Genomic DNA, 11,343 nt, shown 5'->3' on the forward strand with positions numbered 1-11,343 from the left:
TGGTCATGCCGATATCCAAGTCAAGTTCGTTGGAATGCTAGGAGATCATGAGTGCTTCCGCTTATTCTAAGGATATGCTGCTAAAAATTCGTGAGCATACCCAGGCGACCAAATCATCGAATCCCTTTCTGGGATGACTGTGTCATTGTTGTGCCCATGAACAGAAATGACAAGCTGGGCGCGCATTGACAGTAAGTTGTTTTTTTTTCTTTAAATCCAAGCTTTCTTTGATTCTTTCGACTGTTCCACTCTACTGCTGCTGTTGCTGCTGCTGTCTGACATACCGCATCCGGGGGGGGGGGGGGGGGGGGCATGACATATCTATAATGGTGGAAGTGCGTGCATGAGTCAGCCTTTGATTAGGAGGCATGGCATATCTATAGCTATGGAAGTGCCTGCGTGAGTCAGCCTTCAATTAGGCATGACCTATGTATAATGGTGGAAGCGCGTGCGTGAGTCAGCCTTCGATTACTTTACACAAAAAAGAGATTAAGTGCCTTAAAATTTATCTCTCACGTAGACCGGCACGTGCACCCGACTGACACGTGGTGATACCATTCCTGAGCTTGCGCAGATGAGTTTTGCGTCTTCTTTTTCGCCTCAGTGCTGCCTTCAGTTGATAGTCGGCGTTCGTGTTGTCCACTTCTCTACTCTTGTGTCCTGTCTGCACGCCTAACGTCTTTTTCGCATAAAGAACAGTATGGTGTCAGAATAATCCGCAGTCCGCCACTACTCGCTTTGGGACGTTAAACACCTACAAGCCTAAGTCAAGTGCCGAATAAAGAGTGCAGTTATTTGTCAAGTTAATTCGCCCAGAACTCGTTCTTGTGTTTATTTTTCACTTGGAGACTTTTTTTTTCTAGAATGATACCTGAGTGGATGTATATTCCTGGGACGTTGATTCTTGCACCCGGCTACATGGACATTTATTATCCTGGAAAACGAAACTTACTAAAAACCGTTATGATCCAGTGGTGTCCGTGACGTTTCATGGAATGCCGTTTCATGAACGCCAGTTCAGAGAGGCCATGACGTGTACATGAAAATGGTGTGTGCGCCGTAATTTCATCGAACCTGGTTTAACTACACTTAATGGCAATGCTGATGCGGCATATGCAAACAGAAGGCAAAAAGAGCTTTTCACTTTAACCTATGACGTCATGCTACTGAAGTCTAGCTTGCTAACACGAAACATGCATGCCGTTCGATGTTCGTCGTGACGAAGTGCAAATAGTTGATTCAAAATCACTGTGTGTACATTGGGTTGTGTTTATCGCCACATAGTGTATATGACTGAGCAGTATATCTTGAGTTGATGCGTGTTCTCGTACATGTGATTATCCAGTTATTAGGGCTGTTTGTCTTTCCAACTTCCTCCCCTCTCCTAAAGAAATAAACCTAGTTGTAAGCTGATGCTCGGTCCTGTCGCATTCTTGCTTCTTTCCTACAACATTCGTTATAAACACGATTTTTCCATTTTAGAAGACATCAACCAAGGTAAGCAGACACGCTTTCAGTATGGCTTAGATGCTTCGCAGAAGTACCGCGTATACAGACACACGCAATATTAAAAAAGGGTACTTCTTTGCATGAATATGAAGAAAGGCCTCCCGTTGACGCACTTGCACGTCCACATGTACTAGTGACGAGCAGCTGAGTAGATTTGTAGAATGACTGAGCGTGCACGAAGAAAAAAAAATGTTTGGCAAGGGGCGAGTTATTTCACGAGTTCCACAAAAAGTGGCTGTTGTTACGAAGAGTGTAAATCAGCTGTGTACACTTCACGAGGCAGACAACATTCCTGAGAAGAGAGCGAGTTGCCTCTTGCATTTATTTCCTGATCTCGTAGCTCCTCCACACCCAAAACGTACCCACCAAGATGAAATGTATTGTTGCCATTCAATAACCCTCGTGAGCACGTATCAAAATAGTGGGGTGTGCAGAGTCCTGGGGTCGTAAGACGAAACCATCGCATGGGGACAATGCCTTCTTAACAAAAAGACACTGCACGTAAAATAGGTGCACGAACAAGAAGTGACAAACTCGTTTCGTCCACGTCTTTCTCGCGCAGTTTTAGAGCGCAGCTCTTTGGCGTCCGTTCCTGGGTTTCGCGTCGTCGTCGTCGTCGTCGTCGGCCTCGTAACCAGCTCCGCCCCCCTTTCATCCCCCCAGCGCTAGCAGCGACCGACTGATACCGCTGGATGCCGCTGACGCCGCTAGAGAGTGAAGATAACGTGACTGCATAGAACGCCGTCGCCGCCATGCAGAAAGAGGAGGAAAGGGTCCCCCCCCCTGGTTCTTAGCGCTGCGGAAGCGAGGGTATCATATTGTTTGTGTCGGCATCGGCGGCGTTGTCCCTGAAACCAACTCCGCAGCTGGGGTTGACTCACTATCGGCGTCAGCGGCATCAGTCAGTCGCTGCTATCTCTTCCCTCCTCCCTTTATCGTGTTGTCCGCTTGCTGCACGCGCTTCTGCCCCCATCGTTTGCCGCTGGGTGTACACGCCGCCCCCTTCCCACCTCTTCCTGCGAGTTTCCGGTTGTCAAAGCGCCGGCTCGAACTTTGAAGTTGGCGAACTGTGCGCCGCAAAGTTGCCCAACGGCTTGCTGGTAGTAGCTGCCTACTTCGCCCCTACCGCACTCACGAAAGACGTCGTGCACCTCCTGCAGCTCGCATTAACCGTCCATCGATCCACACCGATGTTAGTAGTGGGGGACTTTAATGTTGACATAAAGACAAACAGCAATTTCCTAACACTTATGCGGGAGAACATCCCGTTCCTCTCGCTCGTAACGCGTCCCACGGCTGTGACAACCTCGCGAGGCACTTGTATAGATCTCGTCTTTGAGAATCAAGCATTGGTGTACCAAGTCGAACATATATCAGTATATTTCTCCGACCACAAAGCTTCCTTCATGACTGTCAAGAACTGTTAGTGAAGTCTTTGTTAAAGGAATACGTGTGAAAAATAAAAAAAAAATTCTGTGATAGCGCATACATGTGTTGCTCGATTTCTTTGCCTCAATCTATCGAAAAGGTGAAACAGCTTATTTGCTGCGCTCAAATTTCGCATTAGGAAGTAACGTAATCGTCGGTAATTTTTCATTGGGCTGGAACCACAACGACTCGCACAGATCCCAGTTTTCATGAACAATCTTGTTCTGCAAGGCTGTGGTCTAAAACATAATGGTTAGAAATCACCTTTTCTCCTCAATTGTCGGCAACATTCTTGCGAGATATCTATCCCGAGCTGCTCTGAATTGCCTCTCTAATAAAATCTGACACTTAGGCTTCAATAAATCGGTGTGTCTCCGTATTTTGCTCTCTCATTTTTGTTCGTCTTCCCTGCATTATTTAGCACAGAAAAGATCGGCAATATTTCTTTTTAACATGTCTAGTATAACATTTCACTTGTCTTTTTCGGCCCGAGGACCTCCCTGCCAGCGTCTTCCGCTGTTTCATGACTAGGGAGAATGCAATAAAACATATCAACAAAGATCTAATGACTGTCCAGAGTCGCTCTTTTCTTCTACGTTGACAAGTGGGGCAGAATAATGTTTGGGTATGTTGCTTATACGCGAAGGAAAATGCCTCTTAGTCCCATTCTTGTTCACGGCAGACTCGTATTTCGGTGCAAGAAAAGATGACGAATTTCACAACACTTGACCAACATTGAACAAATATTATCGCGACGCTATCGAATACAGTACAGGCAATGTTAGAATGAGGCGCGTCTCTATCGTTCTACTGAAGCTTTCGGCACAAGAACTGTGCCGTTTTCTTCTTAGAATACATAACAAAAAAGGAATGCCGACCCAATATGAAAAACAGACAATTGGGGTCTTGAACAATAGGCTATGTTTTCAAACCGTACGGTAAATCATCGCGATTAGCGATGCCTTGATAGAAATATCATGAAATAGAGCCTTGCAAGAGTGTTTTTCGTTTGCGATCAAGAAATACTTGGACCAGAGATTGCTATTATGGCCAGGCAATATCCTGTGCTCCGCAATTGCATAGGAAGTGGCTTTCCGCACTTTGACGTTACACACACGTTGCTTTAGACGCCGCATTTCGAAATGACTGTTTTCAGTGATGGATGCACAATCGCAGGTAACGCCCGGTGTTCAGTACACATCGTTGGCAAACCCAATAACATGTAATATTCTTTAAAAAACCTCTTGCTCGGCGAGTATTATTTTTGGTTTACACACGCAAACGCAAACACATAAGGGGAAAAGTGCTAGCTGGAAAAAGCCTTCAGGAGTTGGTTTGTGACATCTGTCACATGGACGGAAGACGAGGGTAGCACAATGTCGATGAGCCAGTGATTTCATTACACTCGGCTTGTTTACAATAATTGTATCAGGCAGGTCGGACACATAAAGGTAATACAAGCCCTAGAAGTAATTTGCGCGTTTGCTAAAGAAATAGCTTGTATATTTAAGCGCTTGTTTTGTTACATAAGTTCATCATATTTTTCAGGTAACGACTGCCGCAAGCTCAGTCGCAGAATGGTTCCGTCGGTGTTACGTATGTCACAAAATAAGCCGTGCTAAATTGAGGTTTTACTATCTGAGGTTGACTTTCCCGCCGCCATTGAAAGTGGCTTTCGTTTAAGATATTTCCAAATAAGATATGTCCACTACTCGAGGCAGCGAAAATTTCTTTCTAGAATAGTAGCTCTCATTTGAAATTATTTAGAAAGCTTCTCTTTCCTTTTCGCCCACACTCGACACCTGGCCACGAAGATGGAATGTACAGTTGTCATTAATTAGACTTTATCACTGGATAACTCTGTCGAACGCTGTCGCTTGGCAGTAATCAAGACAGGCTTGGCATACATGCACCTTAGTAAATATTCATGCTATAAATATATATAAGTCTCCGTGTGGCCTTTCGATTCGCATTAAGAAAAATTTAACTTTACCACACCTCTAGCATATTTCTTTGTCTTCCTCAGAAGAAAAAAGAGAAAATAAATACTTCGGAGAATTGGCGCTAGTTCGTTACGGACTTAGTGCGTGCGAAAACGGGAGACGACGACTTTGTAGCTTTTGCCTGCTTTTACCAGGAAGCAAAATTCGCTTGCTCCTTATTTTTTTTTTCGCTTTAGGCACATTCGTTACCGCCTGCCTGTTTAAGTCTTCTCGCTATGCTTAGGAAACAGCGCGCTGACTTTTGCTAGGAGTGACAGCCAACAGCTATGTGAGGTCGCTTTGTCCCATTTGCATGGTCACTAAGTCGGCCACGGCATGACGTGCGTCCCTGATTTCACTACGCATTATTTTTTTGTGTGTTTTGCATTACTACTTCGACTTAAAACGAATGTCATGTTTCGTGAAATAATTCAACCCTTTACTCTGTTGGAAAGGCATCGATAGAGCCTTGTTGTCGGTCGTTCAACAGGCAGCAATCGCCAGTATTTCAGAGGGTTCGCTGGTTCACAAAGACGCCACCCGGCGACACCATTGCATTTGGTGACGACCAAAGCAGGATGCGTTTTTTTTCTGTTAACTTACCCACAACCCTGATGGCCATTAACACTATTTTTAAAGTGGTCTCCATTTCTGCCCCAACATGTGGCATACTCCGCCACCACCATTAGAGGCGCTAAGTATTCCGGGAAAATGAAAGGAACAAGCATGGAGCTCATCAAACTATTTGCTGTCTTGTTGGTTTGGCCGATATGCATGCCAGGTTTTACGGAATGAGAGAACGCATAGGGCCTCTGATGCTTGCACATTCACATAAAATGCAGCTGACCCCTCCTGATAATTTATGGGCGATCAAAGCATGAAAACGCCCACCGGAATGACCCTTTCATGGTTGTTCCTGTGAACGAAAAGAGCAAGCCAGGCGCGCCTTCTGTGCATCCTAATTTACTGTTCATGCTAAGGCGCATTACACGCTGTCCAGGAACTGTGTCTCTGTCATGATATATCATCAGGAAAGTATGGATTCTTCGAGAGCTCATTTTAATTTCGGCTTTCATTTCCGCATCGTGGGAATTCCCTGAAGTAACAACAACAAAAAAAGATTTTTTTAAAACAGGTAAATAATAGACAAATATACACATATTTAACAAACTGGCAACCTGGCCTGAAGTTTTGTTTGCATAGCACCGTCAGTAAAGTTTTCCTTTACCATTAGCAAGATGTCTCGTTTAATTCCCGAAATATACTATAGGTGAATTGTATAAGCCTGAGGCCCGTGTTCGGTGCATATGGTTCACGAGCAAACAACGTGGCGGCATCAACGTCAATGGCAACGACCGCAGAAAGACGCAATTTGAGTTTACATTTAGCAAAGCTATAGTCACGATTAAATTTCCTCCCTGCTCTCTAGGGCCGTCCTTGTCTGAGCAACGATAGTGCACACACGATACGACCTCTCAGAAGAGTCTAAACATTCTCGGAAAATGGAGCGTACTTGGAGGTGAATGTGGCACTTCTTTGACTCATTGTTTGTCTGCCTGTTATTTGAGCCCGGTTTCCGAGAATGCGAGGAGGCCAGGAGTAGGGCTGCTTTCTTGTTAACATGAATTGCTGCACTCCACTTGTGATCATACAAGACTGACGAAACCATGGGCCCCTACCTCAAATGGCTGTGCCAGTGTTATGCCAGTGAATGGAAATGGCAATCTGAGCATGAATTCGGCGGACTGTAACCTATTTTTAGCCCTAACGCACCCTGCACACTACACAGCACCTAGCACAGCCGTGCAATATCTTCCATTGTATAGAGATTTCCCGGAAGCCCGTTTCTAACCCGCCTTTCACCTTTGTACACTGGTAATTTCCTGATAAGTAATGAGAGAAACAGGAGACGTTCGTCAAAGGTTTCAGGTAATAAATAGATATGCAAAATGGAGACAACGCTTCTTACATTTTGTATACAGCATTATTTGTCGTAGGGCGGTACCATATTCTGACACGTGGCGTTTTCGCTATTTTCAAGGGCAGCGCATCTCACCGCTTTGTATTTCCAAGAATTTCTGTTAGCGTTAGGCCTTGAACCTGACCTGCCTAACAGCCTCATATGAAAGGTTAGCTGAACTTCCACTCACCATCACTGCGAAAAGCAGATGAGTTTTGCTAAAGAAGTCTGTTGGCAAGCCGTGTTCAATTTATCTGCTCGGAAAGAACGTCGGTAATTTCAAAGAATACATGAGTAGAAATATGCGCTAGTGGTAAGATCAAAGAGACTGTGAAATATGAAAAGTGTCAGGTCAAATACGATTCTTTATATCTATATTTCTGTAAGTTGAACAGAGAAGGTCTAATTGACAAGTGTGCTTGAGGGGCCACATGATCCCATATAAAATAATAGCGTTTTGAAATGACGGGCGCTTCTCATTACAATTTTTCCTTTTGCACTGAATTATGCAGGTTCAATTAAACTACACCTAATGGCCACGATAAAACTGCATGCGCGAACTGAAGATAAAGAAACAATTTCACAAGAAAATATGAATTCATGGTAGTGAAACCTGATTGAAAAACATGAAACAGTACGTGACAGTCGACTTTCATCTTGAGAAATGAAAATTGGTTCATTCAGGCTGTGTGCATCGGGTCATGTTTGACCTCAATCCTCAATGAGATGCTAATATTTAGCCATGACAGGTGCCTGAAAGCTGACCTTCGTGAGAGAAGTGCCATTAAGGTACTCTGGTGTGTCGAAGGTGTTTTATTAATATTTCGGGCGGAGCAGTGCGATGCCTGGTGAATGAGGCAAATATTTTTTTTAATACTCATTCTTCTAGCATGGCTAACCTGGAATTAACAACACAGCTTCTCAAGAATAACAAGTTGAGGTCTTCAGCTTTAAGATTTTGTTCATGCCGAAGCATGTTTTCTGGCAATACTTGTCCCATTTTCGAAAAGTCCTGTCCCCATTATGTTCCACACTTTCGAAGTTTCTCACCACGTCAAAAGCAGTTTACAATGCCAAGTGGAAGGACTTAATGCGGCAGGCTTCCCTGTCCAGCTGCTCTCGTGCATAGCGGAATCGCTCCTTGCAGATCTTAAGCAAAGGAAAAAAGTGCAAGACAAGCCACCTTTCCTTATTAAAACAAGGCGAACATTTTTGCTATACCATGTGTTGTCTGGGCATCGCATCGCGGAGTAATCATTGTTGAAGGAACGGGGTTCGAGGTTGTATTTGGAGCCTGGAATAAGCTAGCATATCTTTGTAGGCGCCAAAACTCGGGTTGCACTTCCGGGCCGTGCCCTAAGAAGAAACATTAAAAAATATATGTAAAACTCACCATGGGAATTCTCTGTTACAATAGTTTAGGATGCTGCCGCAGCTACATCGGCCATACAGGATGATGTATCAATGACCACCTAAGAGAGCACGCAAATCTGTTGCACGCGTTTTTAGGCAGTGAACGAGCGTGTCACAGTTCCAAGAGCAAAGCGAAATCAGCAAGAATATTTATGACTCGGCCAGTCAGCCGATTCACCTAAAAAAGATTGCACTATTACCAGGGATGTAGACAAGGCGGACTTCAGATAAATTGTCAGGGGTGGAGTCGAAAATATAGTCGGCAGGTGTGACCGATTATTAGAACGTAAATGTGCGCAACCAGAAAGTGCATTCGTAGCAAATTTAACTTTAGATTTATGTGGAGCCAATTTTCTGATGGCCAGAATATTTGCGATAAGTTCTGCAAGAAATATTGGCGTATAATGAGCGAGATGGAGAGCAAACACCAATTAAGGTGATTTGAAAAGATGCCAACTCGGGCCTTCCGTAAATTTTGTGTTGCATGCGTAGAAGTAACCAAGTGTGAAAGAAATTGGTTAAGTCAATTTTGAAGGAGACCTTCAAGTGCTGATAGAAGTGCTAGCGTGCATTCCAGCCTGTTGCCGTCTTCCTTGCTATGATTTGCGCACTATATTGAATTGTTCTTTGTGGAAACCATGCTCGGCCCACGAGCCAAGCAGCCTTTCTTTCAAAAGTTACATAAAGGCTTCGACTTTCACCTCGTTCTCGTTTTCCTCAAAGCTTCACAGAAACACTTGGTATACGTATACACGTATACACATATACATACTAGCATAGGATATTGGTGATAATAAAAAAGGGAATTATTCTTTGCATGAATATGAAGAAAAACAGGCTTAAGAAAAAATTGGTTAAGTTAATTTTGAAGGAGACCTTCAAGTGCTGATAGAAGTGCTAGCGTGCATTCCAGCCTGTTGCCGTCTTCCTTGCTATGATTTGCGCACTATATTGAATTGTTCTTTGTGGAAACCATGCTCGGCCCACGAGCCAAGCAGCCTTTCTTTCAAAAGTTACATAAAGGCTTCGACTTTCACCTCGTTCTCGTTTTCCTCAAAGCTTCACAGAAACACTTGGTATACGTATACACGTATACACATATACATACTAGCATAGGATATTGGTGATAATAAAAAAGGGAATTATTCTTTGCATGAATATGAAGAAAAACAGGCTTAAGAAAAAATTAATAAATTATGGTGTTTAACGGGCCCAAACCAATTTCTGATTATGAGGCACGCCGTAGTGGATGACTCCTGAAATTTCGACCACCTCGGGTTCTTTAACGTGCACCTAAATCTAAGTACACGAGTGTTTTTCGCATTTCGCCCCCATCAAAATGCGGCCGCCGCGGCCGGGATTCGATCCCGCGACCTCATGCTCAGCAGCCCAACACCATAGCCACTGAGCAACCACGGCGGGTAAAAACTAGCTGTAGAGGCACTTCCACATGGAGATGTAATAGTTTTAGCAGCAGACTAGATTTGTCCGAAGGCCGAATCCGCACAAAAAAAGCAGTATTGTGATTAGGGCCTAGTTATGTCACGGCGTCCACGAAAGTGTCTCTTGGTAAAGAAGGGCACACAATCATGTGTGTCCACTTTAAAAGGCAGAGAGCAATCATTCTGAAATTTCCTTTTCTAGTACTGCTACAACTATAAGTTGCTTACTAAAGTGGAATATACTGTTGCCAGTCAATGATCTTTTATCGGCGTCGACCGAAATTAAGGGGAGTGCAGGGTTTTGGGATGGTATGACGAAGCCATTGAATTGGAACAATACCTTGTTCACTAGGCTTTAGTATACTGTAATAATTGTAAAGAATGTATTTGTAATGTAATTACCTTCTGTATTTTCAGAAACATTGTTGCAAGATATCTATGCCGAGCTTCTGGGAATTAATTGCCTTTCCAATAAACTGCGAAACTTAAAGGGCCCCTGAAACGGTTCGGACAAATTTTGTAGACGCGTCTGGTACAGCTTAAGTAGAACATTCGCACCACAATTTAAGTGAAGCGTTACGTATTAATGGAGCTACAAGCGATTAGAAGTTACCCTCCTCCCCAGCCATGCTTTTCCTCCTCAACTCGTTCGCCGAGCGAGTGGGGCCAAGCTCCGCCTTCACTGGTCCTGCGTCACGATGCGACGTCACATCGTCCACTTCCGGTTTTGGAGCCCGTCCCCACCCGCGCGACACCTCTCCGCTAGCCGCTTGGCTGTCGACCCCAAGCGAGAGCTATCGAAGCAGCGTGCGTTGCGAGCATTCTGTCGTAGCGCCGAACGTGTCTGGTATCCCGTTAACCACAGGCAAGCTGGTCATTTCGGCAAATGACTGGAGGCATAAGGTCAAGCTGATGAAAGAACTTTGACGTAGACGTACATGAGCGGCCTGATTGGTCTGCACGGTCCAGACACTTGTTGGCGCAGCGCTTAACCAGCCAAACGAAGCGCTAATATTGCTCTAACCAAGTATAAACATTTTAAACATTTATAAAAACAACGTGTTGATGATTACACTCCTGCGAAAAATACACACCAGCAGCAAAGAATACGCTTCGTTGCTGCTACTGTGTATGGTTGAACTCTATGCCACCAGGTGGCTGCACCGTGCGACCATTCACATTTGCCCTTCTGCTCATGTCGGCTCATCCCGTTACGGCACAGTCAAGCGGCCAGACACTGTCCCCTTGCGCTTGCGTTTGCCCTAATATGGGACTCGCGAAACGCTATTGCGTCAGTAATCTTCCGGTGTAAAGTGACGGCCACAAACGCGCGGATCGGATATAGCGGCAGTCCGATGCGCCGCAGCCAGTTCGCTCGTACGCTGCCTTGCAGAGGGACACGATGTCGCAGCTTGACATATTGCCAGTCGCTACGTTTGCAGTCCACAAGGCAACAAAGTCAAATCATAGTGCTCGCGAAAAGACTGAGACCAACTCTGACCGCGGAGCTCTCGTCAAAATGGAGTGCGTTGTAATACAAGCAGACGACACTTGCTGTGTGCCGGAAGTGCTTAAGTGCTCTGAAAAATTGTTCTTGTGGATTCTCTTC

The sequence above is a fragment of the Dermacentor albipictus genome, chromosome 6 (assembly GCF_038994185.2).
Source record: "Dermacentor albipictus isolate Rhodes 1998 colony chromosome 6, USDA_Dalb.pri_finalv2, whole genome shotgun sequence".
Taxonomy (NCBI): Eukaryota; Metazoa; Arthropoda; class Arachnida; order Ixodida; family Ixodidae; genus Dermacentor; species Dermacentor albipictus.